General features: G+C 43.5%; 1 protein-coding gene across 5 annotated transcripts in view; it reads left to right on the top strand.

Moving 5' to 3' along the window:
- SUFU (SUFU negative regulator of hedgehog signaling) overlaps positions 1 to 15,969 on the top strand; it is a 122,203-nt gene that overhangs the window by 4,903 nt on the left and 101,331 nt on the right. The gene's annotated exons all lie outside the window — the stretch shown is intronic.

The raw sequence follows: 15,969 nt of genomic DNA, 5'->3' as shown, positions 1-15,969 counted from the left end.
AAAACCATTAGGTTTTTCTAAGCTTGCTCTGGTGTTTGAGCTCAGAGGACAGGCAGTGTAGCTCTGATGCAGAATTTGATTTGTTGTCTCTAAGTCTACTTGTTTTTTTCCCCCTCTAGCTTATAATAAAAAATTTTAAACATAAGGCATAGCTGGAAGAATTTTATAGCCAACAAGCAAATATCCACTACCTAGATTCTGCAATTAACATTTTACTTTACTTGCTTTATCATGAATATATCCATCTCTCTCCCTCTATTGATTGTACCTACTTCCTCATCACCTGCAGTTGTCTGTGCTCAGATTATCCATAGTACATTTTTTATTCTAGTTTGTCTCCCATTTTCTCCCTGTATACTTCTATTTTTTTAATATTTTATTTATTTATTCATGAGAGACAGAGAGAGAGAGAGGCAGAGACATAGGCAAAGAGAGAAGCAGGCTCCATGCAGGGAACCCAAGTTGTTTGTTTGTTTGTTTTAAGATTTTTTTATTTACATGTGTGTGAGAGAGAGCACAAGTCAGTGAGGAGCAGAGGGAATGGGAGAAGCAGACTCCCCACTGAGCAGGGAGTGGATGTGGGGCTTGGTCCCAGGACCCTGAGGTCATGACCTGAGCCTAAGGCAGATGCTTATCTGACTGAACCACCCAGGTGCCCCTTCCCTGTATACTTCTAAATTCTACCTGCCCTCCTATGTACACCTATAGCCACTGAATTTAAACAAATTTTAATACTAAGTTAAACATCAACTTAGTATTAAGTCAGCTGAAACAATAACAGCAATACTAATAATGAAAGCTAATATTTATTAAGCATTGATTATGAGCCAGGTATTATTCTAGTCACTTTGCATGTATAAACTGATTTTATTTTCACCACAACCATATAATACTGGTAGATACTCCTATCTGCCCCATTTTACAGATGAGGAAACTGAAATACAAAGAGTCTATAACTTGCTTAAGGTCACACAGCTTGGATGGGTGGAACCAGGATTTTTTTTTTCTTTTTTTTTTCTTTTATTTATTTATGATAGTCACACAGAGAGAAAGAGAGAGGCAGAGACACAGGCAGAGGGAGAAGCAGGCTCCATGCACCAGGAGCCCGACATGGGACTCGATCCGGGTCTCCAGGATCGCGCCCTGGGCCAAAGGCAGGCGCTAAACCGCTGCGCCACCCAGGGATCCCCAGGATTTTTTTTTAAAAGGTTTTATTAATTTATTCATGAGAGACACACAGAGTGAGGCAGAGACATAGGCAGAGGAAGAAGCAGGCTCCCTGCGGGAAACATCTTTTTTTTTTTTTTAAAGATTTTATTTATTTATTCATGAGAGACACAGAGAGAGAGCGAGAGAGGCAGAGACACAGGCAGAGGGAGAAGCAGGCTCCATGCAGGGAGCCTGACGTGGGACTCGATCCCGGATCTCCGGGATCACACCCTAGACTGCAGGTGGGGTTAAACCGCTGTGCCCCTGGGGCTGCCCCCCTGCGGGAAACTTGATGTGGGACTCAATCCCAGTATCCTGGGATTACATTGTGAGCCAAAGGCAGATGATCAACCACTGAGCCACCCAGGGGTCCCTGGAGCCAGGATTCTAACAAGGCATTCTGGCTCCAGAGCTCAGACTTTTAACGACTGTGCTTTTAGACAATTATATCATGTCCTCGAGCAAGTTACTATCTAGAATTTAAAAAAAAAAAAAAAAAAAGATTTTTTTTTCTTCTACAGTCTTTTGTGAGAAGAGTTCTTTTTCTTCAACTTAAATATTGTCTTCCTCCCCCCTCATTAGCATGGTTAATCAAGAACTGATTCTATTTCTGTACCATATCCTCTCCTGCTTTTTGCTTTCTGTCTTGTCTTTTTTCCCTTCTATATTATCTTTTGGGTATCTTGGTGATGACTACTTAGCATGTGTAGGTTGAAAGACTAGCAGGGCTCTTCCTGCCCTGCCTCAGCAGCATAAGGGGATGATTCTGGGGGTGATGATGGTATCATGATAAAGAAGATGATAATCATCAGGGTTTTTTCCCCTTTGTTTTAGTTCTTAGCATCAACTTTATCATCGCATCAAATACTTTACAATCTTACCAGGTTCTTTTGTTATCTTCGTTTTATAGAGGAGAAAACTGAGTCACTTGAGGGGCAAATGAATTGCCTAAAATAAAAGAACTAGGATTCACTTGAACTGTCTTGAGTCCAAAGTCTGGGCTTTTAACCACTAGAGTCTTCTACCTCTCTGATCACAGGTCCAACCCAACTTCCTCTTCTCTCTCATCAAGCTGGGGGCCCAGGCCTCATCTCCTTACTAATCACATGTTGAGAGCAATGCTTGGACCTGCCTAGATAGCCTTCCAAACTGTTCCATTGCAATGTCAGAAGGCTTTGGCAACAGTGAATTAATCTTGCCTGAGTAGGGACCCTGCATTACAGTGTTAATAATGGAGATAGAATAGCAAACAGATGTGGGCAATAAAGGCACTATGCTGGACTTTAATGTATATTTTTAATAAGGAAAAAAAAAAAAGAACCTGCAGAGGATATTTAGTGTAGTTAGCCTGTACCTTTTTGTTGACAGATTTATTCCAGTCAAAAAATATCATTTCCTATGTGGCTTAAAGATTCTTACACTATACTTGCATATGAGGGATGGGTCCAATCCCAAAGTGACATGAAGAATATAATTGAGAAAGCCTCATATTTCAGAGGGAGCAACCTCTGAATTTTTTCTTAAAGATTTTATTTATTTGAGAGAGAGAGAGCAGGCACAAGTGCGGGGGAGAGGCAGAGAGGAGAGGGATAAACAGACCACCTCGAGCGGGGAGTGCAATGTATGGTCCATCCCAGGACCGCAGATCATGACCTGAGCTGAAGGTAGACACTTAACCAACTGAGCCACCCAGGGACTCTGCAACCTTTGAATTTTAAAGAGGGCCTTCCTTAATGTTTTTTCACATTTGAAAGTACCCCCTTTCTGTATGATAAAGCACTGTGATGTTCATATGTCATTTATGACATTAGACCTCAGTTTGGACTGTACTTTACTGCTGGAATCTAGTGTTTTCTGGTATTATGTCCTACCCCTAGAAGGACATGGAAGGAGTGTTCTTGGATATTTATCCAGTTCTGGTCTGTGTTGCAGAAGTCATAAGTACATTTGTAAGTAGTCTTGTGCTGGTGTGACTGATCTCTTCTCAATCCTGGTAAGTTTCTTGAAGAAAAGTTTGCTTTTATGAACATTTCATGTGGCAAGGCCTCTTTGAAACAGATTTAAAGATTCTTATTTAATTTAGTGCTTGAAGCTGAGATCAGAAAGGTGAGTGTTCTACCATCCAGTTTAAATGGATGATAGAACACTTTTAAAGAAGTGTTGAACTGAAATAATGGCAGATGAATTTCTGGTAGTGTTCTTCCACTGTCTTATTGCATTCAGTAAAAAAAAAAAGCGGGGGGGGGACCAAGCTCATTTATTCAGCATATGTTCCTCAAGTACCCATTTTGTCCCAGATGCAGAACATCTTAATATATGTCTTGGGGATAAAATGCCAAGACATAATTCCTACCTCAAGGAGTTCATGTTCTAGATGGGAGATAAACATAAAGAGAAGGTTATAGTACTGGGAAATAAATGCTGCAATCCGTGGATGAACATGACTTGGGAGCAGGATGAGGGATATGACTTTTAGTCAGGCTGTTGGATCTGAAGAAGCTCCAGGGAGGAGCTGAAGTTTGATAGGTGTCTGCAAGCTGAAGGCCAGTAAGAAGGAAGCGGGCCAGGGGAGATCACAGCCTGATACCCTAGGGCACCAGCACTCACTTCCAGGGTTGAGGGGACTTTGACAATCTTCTGGCCCAGTGTTTCCCAAACTTCTAGTGCCATCTTCATAATTTTTGCCATGTAGTAGGTCATCTAGTTTATGTTCTTTTTTTTCTTTTTGAAGATTTATTTATTTATTCATGATAGACACAGAGAGAGAGAGAGAGGCAGAGACACAGGCAGAGGGAGAAGCAGGCTCCATGCCAGGAGCCCGACATGGGACTTGATCCCGGGACTCCAGGATCACACCCTGGGCCAAAGGCAGGTGCCAAACTGCTGAGCCACCCAGGGATCCCCTAGTTTATGTTCTTTTTAAACTAACCCTCCTTTTGTGGTACCTGGGTTACTCGGTTGGAGGAACATGGGACTTTTGATCTTGGGGTCATGAGTTAAAGCCCCATGAGTTAAAGCCCCACATTGGGTGTAGAGCTCACTAAAAAATTAATTAATTAACTCCCCTTTTTGAAACTGATATATATTTTTAAAAGTTAAGTCATTATCACAAATGGAAACCAGTATTGTTTGCCATAATTTAAAGGTAACTATGGAAATGAATGCAGTGATAACAAAGCAATGTTATTAAATTGTAGCTTAATACTGTGGCCTGTCACAGAAGATTCTAAATCTGAGGCCAGATTTCTCTTTGTTCAAGAGATTAGCAAGTATGTTAGAGGTGTTAAAAAGATACGCTAACACCAAATAGAACCTGACACTAGGCATGATTAGAAAAATTGAAAGTGAATTGAAAAGGGAACTTTTTTTTAAGTATCATTCAGGGGCACCTGGGTGGCTTAGTTGGCTAAGTGTCCAACTCTTGATTTTGGCTCAGGTTATGATCTCAAGGTTGTGTATTGGAGCCCTGCTTCAGGCTCCCACTGGGCATGGAGTGTGCTTACAATTCTTTCTCTCAGGGCACCTGGGTGGCTCAGTCATTTAAGCATCTGTCTTTAACTAAGGTCATGATCCCAGGGTCCTGGGATTGTGCCCCACATCAGGCTCCCTGTTCAGTAGGGAACCTGCTTCTCCCTCTGCCCACCCTATCATGTTCTCTCTCACTGTCTCTCAAATAAAATAAATAAAAATAAAAAGTATGATTCAGTACTATTATTGTTAAAAAATGGGAAACATTGATCTAGTTCATGTCCCTTAATTGTACGTGGAGGAAAGTACAGTAACCCCCTGAAGGCCATACAGCAAGCTAATGAGAGTGGCAGGATCTCCTAGAGTCTCTACTATTCTATGCTCTATTCTATGCTCTATTCTATGCTCTCCCTCTCTCTCTTTTTTAAATATTTTATTTATTTATTTGACAGAGAGAGAGAACGTGAGCACAAGCAGGAGAATGGCAGGCAGAAGGAGAAGCAGGCTCCTCGCTGAGCAGGGAGTCAAGGCGAAGCTTAATCCCAGGACCCCAGGATCATGCCCTGAGCCAAAGGCAGCTGCTTAACTGCCTGAGCCACCCATGTGCTCCTATGCTCTTTCCATGATTGGGGAGAAAGGAATGTATGGACATTTTTTTGTCTTTAGCATAATAATATAAGCAAACTTTTTCCCCCCAGGTTTTACTGTATTCCAGGTTATATATAAACTATATAAACTCTTTTCATAAAGGTATCTTTTATGTTATCCCCATGGTAATTCTATGACACAAGGAATTCTTATTATGTCTCACTTATAGATGCAGAAATTTAAGTTTAACTTACTGCATAGGTAATAAATGAGAAGCCAGGTCTAGTGATCCCACAGCCAGTATTCTAAACCATTGTGCTCTACTTACGGTCTTTACATTTTGATCAGTCACCATTTATTCAGTGCCTCCAGTATGCTTCCTCCCTTTAAGATTTCTCCTTCTCACAGATAGCCAAGGATAGGTTAAGCAGAAGTCCAGGGGTCCCTTGTCTCTAGGGCCAAGGGTCTCTTGCCCCTAGCAGGCTTGCTTTGGGAGTAGGAGAGGACGCCTACCCTGGTACTCCTAAAAGACGTGAAGAGCAACCTGGTTGCCTGAGTCCTGGAATGGCCAGTTCCATCTAGGTTCTTTCCGTATTCAAATTCACCAAAGGAAATAGGACAAGAGAGTACTTGTTTGGATTAAAAGGCTCTTAAGAGGCTCTTTCTGAAGTTGGAGAGATGGAACAAGTTCTAGTCTGGGCAGCCACAGGAGAGAATGGAGTGCTTTTCTAGGAACCCTAAGGCTACCCTCAACTGACTTCAGTGGCAGAGATTGTCCTGTTGCTCTTCCCCTGGACTTGGGAGGTGTGAGACAGCTGATCTTCAGTCGCCAAGAGCCTGTTGGAAGCCTCCAGCTCTGGCTATTCCCCTTGTGGCCAGCAGCTGTGGACTGGAATGTGGAGATTTGCAGGGTTGTAGAAGATGTGGCTTCAGCACTACTCTCTATGAGGATTTCTGGCCGCCCTTTGTACTGCCGACAGCCCTAGCTGGATCTGAACTACAGGGCGCAAAAGGCTGGCTAGTCGCAGAGCGTGTTTGTGATCTCAGGCCGACTTTCCTGATGGGATTCCACTGGGCAAGTCATCTTCCATACACGTCAGCTGGTTCCAAAGACGGCTTTTGTGTGGTGTTGGCTCGCAGGCTGGTAGCTGCACAGGATAGAGCCCGCACCTCACCTCTGCCACCCGTGGCTGATCTGGGCTCTGCCCCACAAATGGTGGCTTCTTGGTGGATGTGTCTGTGGAGTTTGGAGTTGTTCTTGCCCTCCTTGGGGCTGGAACTGCTGCTGACTAGCTTTCTGTGTCTGTCTCGACTGGGTTGGTAGAGAACCTCCTTTTCCCTTTAGGTTCCTCTAAATTGGGCTCTGTAACTCAATAAATTGAGTTATTTATTAAAACACTGGATACAGATTAACTTTTCCACTTGTTTTGTGTGGCCTTGTTCCCCTGCAGTTGGGAAATGCTAATTTTCCCTTCTTAAAGCTTCGTTTGCAGGAACTTTTTAATGTGTCGTTTCATCCTCTGGGGTTTCCAGTGGAAATCCTACCTTTGCCGTAACACACTTGTCCTGGGAGCACTGTCCTGATCCCTTCTCTGGTTGGGCCTTTGCTTTCTTCCCAGAACTCTCATGAAGCTGACAACCAGAATACCTCCATAAACCACCCACAGATGACAGGCTGGTCCTCCCCGTTGCTGGCACAGCAGGCTGAGGAAGTGCTCTGCAGTCTCATGGCAGGGCAGGCCTCCCCGAAGCTTTGGTCACCCAGCCTTTCATCTCTGAGATGTTGAGTTTGGGGAGGACTGTAAGAAATGGTGGTGCTCTTTTCTATGGGCAAGGGCTCTGGGCTACTTAGAGTGAGTGTCTTTGGTGCTTGTCCAGGGAGTAATAGCCAGCAGCAGGGCTACAGCTCTTCTCAAAGCTGAAACCACCACTTTGGTTTGAATTTCAGGCCCCACATCTCTGAGTTTTTTTTTTTTTTTTTTTCTCTGAGTTTTGAAATGTTGAGAATTCCATTTCTTTTGTAACCACAGGAAGACCTAAGGCACCGTGAGGCTCCCAGCAGATCTATGTGGGTATGTGGCTTCATCCTTTGGAAAGCATTTCATTTGCAGTGTGGATTATCTCTTCCTTCATGGGGTGAGGATTCCATATTTTCCAATGAAGAGAGTCCCTCAGCAGTAAGGAGACAGTTGGGAAGAGATTCCTTGAGCTGGCCCAGTCAAACTCACTTTAAAAGGTTCAAGCAGCCTGATTATCAGGAGTGACTGCCAGCCAGAGTGACACCAGGCTGCTCAGCACTGGCAGATTTCCCTCTCTTCCCACAGAGACAGGCAAAGACTTGGAAGCCTTTATGGATTTGACATGATTGGATCTCTTAGTCCCTGTTCAGCCCGCCCTTCTAAGCTCCCATTTTCCACACCTGAGGCTTTATCCTTGCCCAGATTTCTGACTGAGAGCTCCTAACCCAAGACTTTGGCCTTTGACTCCTCAATTTATTCTCCCACCCTCCTTCTGAGCTATCCCACTGAGCCTCATTTCCTGTTTGTAGTGTAGTCTGTAGTTTGTAGTGTAGTTTGTAGTAGTAGTGGGTCTTTTTTTTTTTTTTTTTTCTTTTAAAGTTTTATTTATGATAGTCACACAGAGAGAGAGAGAGGCAGAGACATAGGCAGAGGGAGAAGCAGGCTCCATGCACCGGGAGCCCGACGTGGGACTCAATCCCGGGTCTCCAGGATCGCGCCCTGGGCCAAAGGCAGGCTCCAAACCGCGGCGCCACCCAGGGATCCCAGTAGTGGGTCTTAAGGTACTCGTGCAGTGACCTTATCCTCTCTGACCCAAACCTCAGAGGAATGGTCTCCTCATTCCTACATATACCTTTGCAGATCGCTGCCCTGCCTGCCAAACTTTCTGATACAGAGCCTGGGGCTGCAGAGCACTCCCCTCTAGCAGAGCTATGTTGAGTGTCCGGTATAGACAGAACATTTGGGAAAATGTTGTGTTCTGGTTGAGGTTGAGGGGGACAATGAGAAGTTATATCTAACTTCTGTCCTTGAAACACTCAACATCTGCTTGGTAAAAGATAGCAGAGACCCCGGAAAAGAAGAAGACAATGAGGTTTGCTGGGATGTTTTTGGCCTTGCCCAACTTCTATGGCTTTGAGGCTACTTCCCCTTACCCTGTGATCTTCAGCACTTGGAGAAACTCAAAACAGGTAATAATAATTGTAAGCACTTATAGCTCTCACTGTGTTGAAGACACTGTTCTAAGTGCATATAAACTCATTTCATGTGTCAGGTTTACATGGGGTAAATATTAATGTCTTTTTTTGTAAGGAAATTGTGGCACAGAGATGTTAAGGAACTTAACACCCAGCCAGTGAATGCTGGAGCTGGACTGTAAACCTAGGCAGTCTGGCTCCAGCAGTCCCCGGGCCTCCCTTCCTCTACCCACATGGGGTGGGGAGTTCAGGCAGGGGTGGGGGCAGCTGCGCTGGAGGCCTCAGTTACAGTTATACACCTAAGTTCAAAAGTATCTTGGCTTAATAGAGTGTGAATAGCTAAGCAGGAAGTGCTTTGTAGGAGAAATGTTGAGCTGGATGTTGAAGCAACTTTGTAGAGAAGAAAGAGTCCTGCTGGGTGATGGCAAGAGGGTGAAATTGGAGGGTAAATGACAGGATCCTGTGTCATCTCTCCAGTCAAGGCTTCTGCAGCCTTACTGTAGTCATTTTTAGTAAGTTGTTGGGAAATCCTGCAACTCTTAAAAAGCACAAAGGTGATGCTTTTGGCTTGGGTGTCAAGTTCACATGGTCATGCCTCTTCAGTAGTCAGAGGTGTGCCCTCTGTTCCAACAGCCCAGAGTATGTTCTGACCAGGGTGTGTGGGGTGTCTGATCATGTCTCTGGGGAGGACATGGGGAAATGAGGGACACTTCAAAGTACCCACACCATCTCACTGAGGTGTCTGAACTGCACTGGGAAGGATATTTGTTCCTTTTTTTTTTTTTTTTTTTAAGATTTTATTTATTTGAGAGAAAGAGAGCAAGAACAGGGTGAGGGGCGGAGGGAGAGGGAGACTCCCCACTGACCAGGGAGCTTGATGTATAGGACTCAATCCCAGGACTCCAGGATCATGACTTGAGCTGAAGACAGCCGCTTAACTGATTGAGCCACTTGGGCGTCCCAGGGATATTTGTTCTGATGTAAGATATCTTGTCACCCTGGAGAGGATATTTTTTTCTTCTGCCCTTATATTAATGTGAATTGTTGTATTACTTTTTTTTTTTTTTAAAGATTTTAGTTTTTAGAGAGCTTGTGCACATAGGAACAGGGGGAGGGGAGGAGGAGAGGGAGAAGCAGACGCCCTACTGAGCAGGGAGCCCAACACAGGGCTCCATCCCAGGAACCTGAGATCATGACCTGAGCAGGAGGCAGATGTTTAATAGACTTAGCCACCCAGGCATCCTGTCATATCACTTTTTAAAAACTAATTATTACTAAAAAAAAAAAAAAAAAAAAAAAAAAAACTAATTATTAATTAATTAATATTTTTATTGTAAAACATAACATAAACTTTACCTTTTAGCCATTTTTAAAAAAGATTTTATTTATTTATTCATGAGAGACACAGAGAGAGGGAGAGAGGCAGACATAGGCAGAGGGAGAAGCAGGCTCCATGCAGGCAGCCTGATGCGGCACTTGATCCCAGGTCTTCAGGACCATGCCCTGAGCTGAAGGCAGAGACACTCAACCGCTGAGCTGCCCAGGCATCCCCATTTTAGCCATTTAAATCTTTAAAGATTTTATTTATTCATGAGACACAGAGAGAGAGAGAGAGAGAGAGAGAGAGGCAGAGAGAGGAGCAGGCTCCATGCAGGGAGACTGACATGGGACTCAATCCCAGGTCTGCAGGATCACGCCCTGGACTGAAGATGGCACTAAACCGCTGAGCCACTGGGACTGCCCATATTTTAAAAAAAATTTAAGGGGATCTGTGGGTGGCTCCGGTGGTTTAGTGCCTGCCTTCGGCTCAGGGCGTGATCATGGGGTCCCGGGATTGAGCCCTACTTGGGGCTCCCTTGCAGGGAGCATGCTTCTCCCTCTGCCTGTGTCTGCCTCTCTCTCTTGTGTGTCTCTCATGAATAAATACATAAGATTAAAGAAAATAAAAATAAATAAAAAATAATTTAGAATTTTTATATTTATTAATTAATTTAAAGATTTTATTTATTTATTCATGAGAGACATAGAGAGAGGCAGAGACACAAGCAGAGGGAGAAGCAGGCTCCCTGCAGGGAGCTGAATGTGGGACTCGATCCTTGGGCCAAAAGCATGCATAAACCACTGAGCAACCCAGATGTCCCTAAAAAAAAAAAAAGAAAAAAGAAGAAATTAATTCTGGGCCACCTGGGTGGCCCAGGGGTTGGGCATCTGCTTTTGGCTCAGGTCCTGATCCCCGATCCTGGGATTGAGTCCTTCATTGGGCTCCCCCAGGGAGCCTGCTTCTCCCTCTGCCCATGTCTCTGCCTCTCTGTCCTCATTAATAAGTAAATAAAATCTTAAAAAAAAAATAATTCCAGTATAGTTAACATGTAGTGTTATATTAGTTTCAGATATACAATATAGTGATTCAACAATTCTATACATTACTCAGTGCTCATCATAATAAATGTACTCTTTAATCTCCTTTACCTATTTCACTCATCCCCCTCCACCTCTGGTAGTGAATAGTGAATAGTCTGTCTTTTGGTTTGTCTCTTTTTTTTCCCTCATTTGTTTTGTTTCTTAAATTCCACCATGTGTAAACTGTAATGATTTTTAAAAAATTAATGGACTTTATATTTTAGAGTAGCTTTAGGTTTACAGAAAATTGTAACAGATAATAGAGTTTCATACCTTTACTTTGATTATAGTTTCCCTTGTTATTAGCATCTTGCATTAGTGCAATTGTAACATTGCTAAAATTGATGAACCAATGCTGATACATTATTACTAACTAATGTCCACAGTTTACATTAGGGTTCATTTTTTGTGTTATATAGTTTTGTGAGTTTTGATAAATACATGTCCTGAAATACCATGGTATTGTGCAGAATAGTTTCACTGCCCTAAAAATGTGCTGTTCTTTGCCTTCTGATCTCTCCCTCCCTCCCCGCAAGCCTCTAGCAATCACTGATGGTTTTACAGTGTTGCCTTTTCCAAAATGTCATGCATTTGGAATCATACAATACATAGCCTTTCAGACTGACTTCTTTCACCAAGCAATATGCATTTAAGGTTCCTCCATGTCTTTTTGTGATTTGCTCAGTTCTTTTTATCATGGAGTACTACTCTATTGTGTGTATGTACTAGAGTTTATTCATTTATTATTGAAAGACATCTTCCAGTTTTTAACAATTTTGAATAAAGCTGCCATAAACAGTCATATGCTGGTTTTGTGTGGACATAAGTTTTCAACTCATTTGGGTAAAGTTTCTGGATCATATGGTAAGAGTATTTAATTTTGTAAGAAATAGCCAAACTGTCTTATTTTTTTAAGATTTTATTTATTTATTCACGAGAGACAGAGAGAGAGAGAGAGAGAGAGAGGCAGAGACACAGGCAGAGGGAGAAACAGCTCCCTGCAAGAAGCCCAATGTGGGACCCGATCCCGGATTCCGGGATCAAGCCCCGAGCTGAAGGCAGACACTTAACTGCCAAGCCACCCAGGTGTCCTGCCAAACTGTCTTCCAAAGTGGCTGTACCATTGTACATTCCCACCAGCAGTGAATAAGAGTTCCTCTTATTCTGTGTTCTCACCAGCATTTGGTATTGTCAGTTTTTTTGGATTTTAGCCATTCTAAGAGGAGTGAAGTGGGTATTTCATTGTTGTATTAATTTGCAATTTCCTGATGCCATATGATGTTGAGCATCTTTATATATGCTTATCTCCACCTCTGTCTCTCCTTTAGTGACATATCTTGTTTTTTGCTCCTCATCCCATTCCCCACTTCACCCTCAACCACACATACCTTCTTTCTCACATTATGGGTTCAGACATATAATAATGGGGCTGATCATATTTTTGGCATGTTTGCCTTTTGGTCACTTCTCAAGCAGATAAGTGAGTTAGTTCCCTGAGTAGGTACTGAGTCCACATCTGAATTGCTTTGTCTCTGTTGGTTTTAACTGGGGCTGGCTCGTGAATTCTGTAGTTTTTTCCCAGTGATGTTGTCGACCAAAGAGTCTGTAGCTGGTACTGGGACCAATAGTCCCAATCCCAAGGTTCAAGATTGATTGTGCCTTCCAGTTACAGACAATAGAAAGACTATTGTGCAAACTTGTTCCTGGTGATCTTAACCTTGCTTTAGATGAGAAATGAGTACACCAGGTTGCTTGAGATCCCAGCCAGACCTCAAACTTTCTGTCTTAATTGAACCAGCATCGAGAAGACTTTCCAAAACCCCAAATTTTCCTGGCCACTACTTTCCTTGTTCCATTCATCATTGTTGTTACATTTTAGTTATATATTTGCTTTTTTCTTTTCACTTATAAAGTTGAACCATTTTACCCAAAATGTTGGAAATTAGAGAAGGGAAGAAAAAATATTCCTGATCCTATCACCTTTTTCTTGTGCTCTTGTATCTGTCTTCATGAAGATTTATGTAAATAATTCATGGTGAGTGTTGCTGGCCCAGGTGTGCATAATTATTCCCACTCAGTTTGGGAATTAACATCTTCCAAAGCTTCCTCACTGCCCAGCTAGTACTTTTTTCTAAATTCAGTTGGCCCACAGCTGCCAGGGTTTCCAAATTCTGAAAACAGCACATTTGCTGGGGAAGACAATTCCTACCCATTGCTGTGTTGCATTTACTACATCTTTTTTTAAATTATAATTTTTAAAAGACTTATTTATCTATTTTAGAGAGAAATAAAGAGAGAATGCAAGTGGGGGTAGGGGCAGAAGGAGAGGGAGAGAAAGACTTCTCAAGCAGACTCCCTGCTGAGTGTGGAGCCCTACCCTTGGGGCTCCATCCCAGGACGCTGAGATCATGACCTGAGCTGAAATCAAGAACCAGCTCCCTAACTGACTGAGCCACCTAGATGCCCCAACTACATCTTTTTTTTTTTTTTTTCTTTTGCTGCTAGACTTCTCATAGGGATGAAGAGCAGGTTAGGTAGTAAACATACTGACTGCGCTGGCCACCTACCTCTTAGTCCCTTAGAAACAAATCTACCCCATGCATGGTGGTAGTCCAAGTGGGTGTGTTGTTCCTGCTGTTGTTTTTCATTCATTCATTCATTCATTCAGAGATTTATTTATTTGGATGGAGAGGGCAGAGGGAGAAGGAGAGTCTCTAAGCAGACTCTCTGCTGAGTGCCAGAGCCCAACTGGGGGCTCAATCTCATGACCCTAAGTTCATAACCTGAGCCAAAACTAAGAGTTGGATACTTAACCAACTGTGCCACCCAGGCACCTCTGTTTTCCTGTTAAAAAGGTGATCAGTGAGGAATGCCCAGCTGGCTCAGTAGTTGAGCATCTACCTTTGGCTCAGGTCATGATCCCAAGGTCCTGGGATCAAGTCCCACATCAGGCTCCACATAGGGAGCCTGCTTCTCCCTCTGCCTGTGTCTCTGCCTCTGTGTGTCTCTCATGAATAAATAAATAAAATCTTAAAAAAAAAAAAAAGGAAAGGTGATAGTGATTAGATCTGGTGATCATTGTCACCTGGAAATGAACACCATGAGCCTTCTTATTTCTCCCTTTCTTGGATGTATGGATACAGAAGATGGAGACCAGGCTTACAGAGTACTCCAGGCTCCTTGTACCCAGTGTACACAGAAGTTTCATAGGTATAAGCAAAAGCGCCAAGGGATGGATGAGATCCTTTTCAGGTAATTTCCTAAAATAAATAGGCTACCATTTGACTTTCTGTCATTCATAGGAATAAAATAATTTAATAATAGAAGATCTGTCCTGATAGTGGGCCTCCCAGGTGACGGGGCGGCAGGGAGGTGGGTACACTTGGTTCCCATCCAGCATTAATCACTGGCCTGTTTGGAGCCCAGCCATTCATTTACTACAGAGATGATCATTGCTGGGGTAATTCTGAGCATGAGGTATATATTAATGAGCAGCATACTCCTGGTCTGGTCTTCGTGGAGCCTTCAGTCTTTTTGGCTGAAGAGTCCTTGAACTGGAAAATACTGTGGGCAGGTGGGCTTCATACAGCTTGGGAACCTTAGGTCATCACCTGGAACCTCCTTGCCTTCTTTTCTACAGTCCATGCCTTGAGGCCTGGTGGAAGACTTTCTCAAATAAGAGTCCTGAGACTCAGAAACATGGCCAGGCCTGTGTTTGGGGCTAGATCAGCTGCCCATTTGTCAGGGAGAATGTGGGTTCATAGTAGTTCTCAGAGGTACATACATGTTCCACTGGACTCCAGGCCCTTTCTTAGTGTGTTAATAAAATATAGTGGCTTTCAAAGATTCCTTTCCTTCCTACTTTCTTCTACGTTATTCAGGCTTCTTGAGGTTCCAGTCATAGAACCGACTTTGCCACCGAAGACCAGTCAAGGAGATGCTTTTGTTTTTCCAGTGCTGACCTCCATGAGATGCCTGGGGGCTCTTGGAGCCCTGCCTCTGACCACTGGTTTCCCTTACTCTGATCTCATGCCTTTCAACATAAGGTCAGGAGCTCAGGAGTCCTGTCTGTGGGGAGGGGTAACTACTAGAGAATGGGGCCTGGCCAGGGCTCTCCATCCTATCCCAGGGGGTCAAGCTGGCTGGCTGCACTTTTTCCTTGTGATGGATTTTGATTTCTAAATGCTTCTGAACAGCTTGGTCAGTTAGAGAAAGTGTAGTGAAAACCAACAGCCAACGCTGTGGCTTTCCCTAACCCCTTCTTCTTGCTGTAGCTTTTCCAATATATCGGGTTGCAGACATGCTGGATTCCTGCCTTCCTGGAGCCAGTCTCACAATTTTTCATTCTCGTGGCCAGAGTTTTGTGCAGAGGAAAGGCCTAGGAGGATGGCAGTAGCTGCACAGAGAGCCTTTGGGGTTGAGGCTTTGAATGCTATTGATATGGATCCCTTGGTTCTCTACTAGCTCTGTGGCCAGGAGTAGTCGTCCACAGCATCTCACACATGTCAACTCTCTGCTCAGAACCATCCAGTGGCTTCCCACTGGTAGCCCTCACTTTGGGCTTTCTCTGGCTGTTGAGAAAGCATTCTCACACCAGAGGTAGGGAATTCTCTCAGTCCAGCATCAAGTTGGAGCACTTAGCTCTTTCAGGGAGGTTCCTTCAATCTGGACCCTTATTATCTTGAGAGGGGAGATAATCCAAGTGCACTGTATTTCCACAGGAGTCAGAGCCTTCCTTTGGAAGGAGATGTGTGATTTTGGTAGAAATGTCTGAACTTTACTTTATTAGGGTGGTGGAGTACCACCAGAACCTGGCACAGTGCTTGGTACATGATAAGCCCTTAATTGATTTCTTTGACTGTTTAGTGCACATTATGTAAATTTCTGGTGCTCTGTTACATGCTGGGAGTACCATGGGAGCAGGAAGGCAAAGTTTCTGCTGTCATGGATCCTACATTCTTATGGGAGAAACATGTAAAAGTATGTATAGTTTTAGATGGTGCAGGTGCTGTATTGAAAATAAAGCAGGAGTGATGTGCTGGGGAGTACCTGGGTAGAAGTAGGAGTCAAGGTGGGTGGAGAGAGTACAT

This window comes from Canis aureus, chromosome 29 (assembly GCF_053574225.1).
Source record: "Canis aureus isolate CA01 chromosome 29, VMU_Caureus_v.1.0, whole genome shotgun sequence".
Classification (NCBI taxonomy): domain Eukaryota; kingdom Metazoa; phylum Chordata; class Mammalia; order Carnivora; family Canidae; genus Canis; species Canis aureus.
The sequence above is the reverse complement of the archived record's forward strand: the minus strand, read 5'-3'. Positions and strand labels throughout refer to the sequence as shown.